General features: G+C 34.1%; 1 long non-coding RNA gene across 1 annotated transcript; it reads left to right on the plus strand.

Annotated features, from left to right (window-relative positions):
- The first annotated feature begins 228 nt into the window (after positions 1–228).
- LOC129907632 (uncharacterized) lies at positions 229–3,375 on the plus strand. Its single transcript, XR_008771101.1, has 3 exons — positions 229–320; positions 389–497; positions 558–3,375. It is a non-coding gene; the product is annotated as an uncharacterized LOC129907632 (long non-coding RNA).
- Positions 3,376–4,565: the final 1,190 nt, after the last annotated feature.

A 4,565-nucleotide genomic window follows, 5' to 3' on the forward strand; every position in this document is an offset into this window, starting at 1 on the left:
GGTTTGTGGATTAGATAATTTGGGCTTAGAACCCATTTCAAATATTTTTTTGTAGTTGCAGGAATAGATGATAGAGAGCGAAATAGATTCTTGCATGAGAAAAAGAAAGATAATATGACGTCATTCGATTCAATGCTGCATTGAATCGGATGATGTCAATTGCACATAGGTAAGATAAGTGGGGGTTATGTATGTTAATGAAACAGCTAATAGCGCATGATGGTCATGGGTTGAGTATACCATTGCATGATGGTCATTTCTGTGTCAACCTCCAGATAGTGTAGAGTACCTAGTGAGTTTTTTTAAGAAGTTCGAACGTGGTAAGTTTTATTTACGAGATAAGAGAAAGTGCAGTGCGGCAATTTTTTAAAATTTTTTTACGAAATAGTAGTTCGGCCGGAAACAATATAAGTTACATACTCTAAGGAGCAAATTAAAGTAAATTATTGAACAGGAAATATAAACAAATCAAAATACGAAATTTTCAAAAAAAAAGGGTAAGTGATAATTTTCTTAAGTTATTCGAGACATGACCTGACCCCAAATCCATTTAATAGGGAATTGGCGGTCACAGACAAGGTCGTGGCCGACGAGGTTTAATCCTTTTTGAAGGATTTTTTTTTAAATCTTCACGAAATCCAGTTTTATGGTATATTGGAAGGGCACACCGCCCTAACGACCTCCAAATACCCTACAGCGAAAATTGAAGTTCAAGCTGCGCACCGAATTGAGAATTAAATTCGATTGGGCAAATAGTTATAATCGTGAAGAAGCCAAATATAGTGGATACTCACATATCAGATTACGACGTCAGATATCTTCGTGGTCAAAGCCAAGTAGCCCTGGAGTAGCACTGTATGAGTGACAGAACCTCGCTTTTGGCCAATAAAAAAAAAAGTAAATTTGAAAACTAAAACGTATGTACGAATTTTTTTTTGGCGTGATATTGTGTTTTTTTTTGATTTTTCTTAATTTATATATATATACTTATACTTATATTTAAAATTTATTCTTTAAATTTTCAATTTTTTTTTGTTCAATGACTTTCTTTGTTGTTGAAAATTAGTGGCAACTAGGTTTTGAGTGATCTTAAAAGGTAAAAGTTTTGAAGTGGTGAATAGGCAATAAAACCACGGATTGCCTTTTCCTCCTTCGTGGGCGAAACCGGTACTTTTGGAGTACATACAATCCGCTATAGACTACTATAAAGAGCTCTATATAGGTAGGGGAATTAGCGAGAACGCGGGCGTTTATAAGGCCGAGAAAAGTAAGGTCATATTTTTCATTAAAAAGGGGCTAAAGGTTTGCCATAAGGTTTAATGCCATATGCCAAATTTGTTAAGTTATAATTATTTTTTTTTGTTTTCACATTTTAGTCTGCCAATAATTTTGTTTTTTTTGCTCATTGAATTGTTCCGTTATAAGTTTAACGTAAATTTCTTTTTTTTTTCTGTTATTTATTTTTTTTGTACCTTGTGGTATCGTATTCAAGATATTTTTTTTTTTTAAATCCAATGCGACCAAAAATTGTTGTTGATGATTTTTCTATTTATAAAATATAATAAATGATTGTGAATCACGCCAATGCGAATTTTTTTATTCAAACTTAAAAAAGTTTGAGATGGCCTGTTAAGGATTTTTCAGGGGGTGGAAAGGGGCGGATAAGTGTTCTTCAACTAGGATGAAGTGAAGGCGTGAAGAAGATGCCTATTGAGGGGAGTCCCAATGGACGTTATATGGGCTCCAGGCTGGGAGGGGGCAATGCTGCAAAACATCAGTAGCACAACGGTAAACTGGTCATGGTTGGAATGGTAAGAAAAGTATAAGTGTTTTTTTTTTTGTTTCTCCTTGTTCAAGTGAATGGCACGATTTATGTTTTTTTGTTGTGGTTTTCCTCGTATCCCAGGACAAGATCCCCCCCATATCCGGCGAGCTAAGCCGTACGTCGCCAGCGTGCCAGTCCTGAGTGTCGAATCTCCTATTTCCTTTTTTTATCCTATTCTACCCTATACTCCTACCTAATGAAAAATTTTGTCATGGTCGCACCGGCCATCCTACCTATCCTATTCCCTGCTCTCTTCCTATCCCTGATCCTTAAATCCTTTTGTGAAACTTAACCCGCAACATTCTGTCTTTTAAAAATTGTAAAGTTTAGTTTTAAGCGAAACTCGAAAGAATAAAGATTAAAGAAAAAACTCGTCTTCATTTTTTGTTCCGTCATAACACACACTGCGGGACAAACCCGGGCTTTGACCAATTATAAAATTGAATATAATTAACCCACGCAATTGGTTTGTAATACAAATATCATTTTTTATATAATTTTATTGTGAGTAAGGACGAGTTCATAAATGCAGGACTGCAGCAGTTCCGCAAAATAGAACTTCCATTTATTCAGCCAAGGATTGTCTATTGAAAAATGTATCCAACTTATTAGAACTATTTGTCTTTGTTTAAAAAAACGAGCACTAAATTAGTCAAAATTCACTCATAATACCATAATACTCTTGCATTTATTAACTCACCCTAAGGCCCATTTCACACGTCGCCGAGAAGCGGATAGGTATAGCCGGTTGCTAGGTACACGTTCTTATGGGCGCCTTCACCCTTCACACATACAAACCGAAACCGTGTACACGGTTGTACACACGGAATGAAACCAACTGCGCTTACTACAACCAGAGACAGAAGAAATATATATTTCTTTTGTCTTTGCTTCAACTTAGTTGCCGTTCTGGTTTTCTTCTCATGTGCTGTAGTCAAGAAAAGGGGTTGTTTTATGTTTTTATATTGTGAGGTAGTGTGAGGTATATCAAGATCAAGTCGAAGTGAAAACTACAAGAAAAATTCTTGTTTCATCCCTTGTTCTGCAGCTGCAGCCGACCGGCTGCCGGGTGTGTGTGAAAGCATAGGTACTCATTTTTTGACAAAACTGTGTATCCTGGCCGGATAGCCGGTCTCGGTTATGTGTGAAATGTGCCTAAGACTGTCTGGGAATTGTTTTTGTTAAACGGTACCAACCTTTTTTCCAAGATGGTGACTGCTCCCGACATCTTATCATCCCAACAAACGGACTTTTATGATAAGGATATTCACCCAAACACTTTGAAACTGCCGCAATATTTTTGTTAGTTCTGTTTCTTGGGCTTAGAATCAGTGGCGTATCCAGAAAAAAATTTGGAGGGGGCTGGAAAATTTTTCAAAAAATTTTTATAGGGTAAATTTACCTATACGTAAATTTGTCTGTCTTTTTTATTCATCTTTAATCGAGAGTGAAGCGCTGTGCTGCGGTACTGAAACTGGTATGGTAGCATTTTACTGTTCTTTTACAGCTTCGTACTACTGTCTCCTCCTTTTACATTCAAAGTACCTAGTGATCAAGTACAAATTAATCGGTGCAGCGGAGTTTATGAAATTTCTTGCTCTATTTGCAACAAAAAATACATTGGTCAAACAAGGCGACCCGCTGAGATAAGATTCAGTGAACATCTACGATCAATAAAAAAGAAAGAGACCGACAAAGCTATAGCAGCCCACATGTTTGATATAAATAATAACTTTCCACATACAATCACATCTTCCACGGATAATTTCAAATTGATTAAACACATAAACAAACCCTACAAACTTGACGCATACGAATCAATAGATATTCATCTAAATGACGATTTGATGAACTTGGAACCTGGACCAATTGATTCTCAGCTGTTTAATGTCATCGAAAAGAAGAGAAAATAAAAAATCAATTCGCTTATATGTTTTCATTCTCTTAAACTTTTTCTATTTCTTTTTCTTAACTTAAATCTATTATGTATTTAACTTGTCAAAGTTTTTCATTGTTTTCTTTGTTATCATTCTTGTAAAGAGCAAAAAGTGTCGTTCGCTGAAGATGGTTTCGCTGTTAATAACCGAAATTCATTCGATTTAAAATAAAATTCAAAATTGTTTTAATTTAAAATCAAAAAGTTTGTTTTTTAATTTTATTTTATTAATGTTTTAATCATATTCTTCATTTCGATCGATTTCGAAAACTTTGAAATTGCTTCGAACGGTCAAAACCTGAATAGGGATGCAATTTTATTGGCAATATTAATGGAAAAAGGCAAAATTTAAAAGAAAAAATAAGAAGACACATTTTGCGAGACAAATCAAATATGTAAGAAAAGCAAAATGAATTAGGTTAAATAAGATTCATTTAAAAAGATACCAAACAACAAAGTGAATTGAATTCCATCAGATACCTAATCTAAACGAGTGAAACAATGCAGAACACCTAATTTTAATTTCGGCAAGTGAATGCGCAAAAAGTGAAATGCTGAACCTGAAAATTTCAAAAACTTGTTTTCAATAAAATTTTTTTTGATGTTTAATCCAAAATATATATTTGTCGTAATGTGCTGTTTTTTTTTTGATACCATTAATTATGTTGACCACTAATGTTCATATTTCATTTAAACTATTTTTTTATAAAGTGCACAAATAATCTTTTTGCTATTAATTATTTTCAAATTTCATTTAAATTTCATTTTTTGTGAAGTGCAACCATAATCTTGTTTGTCATTAAT

This window comes from Episyrphus balteatus, chromosome 1 (genome assembly GCF_945859705.1).
Source record: "Episyrphus balteatus chromosome 1, idEpiBalt1.1, whole genome shotgun sequence".
In the NCBI taxonomy this organism is placed as follows: domain Eukaryota; kingdom Metazoa; phylum Arthropoda; class Insecta; order Diptera; family Syrphidae; genus Episyrphus; species Episyrphus balteatus.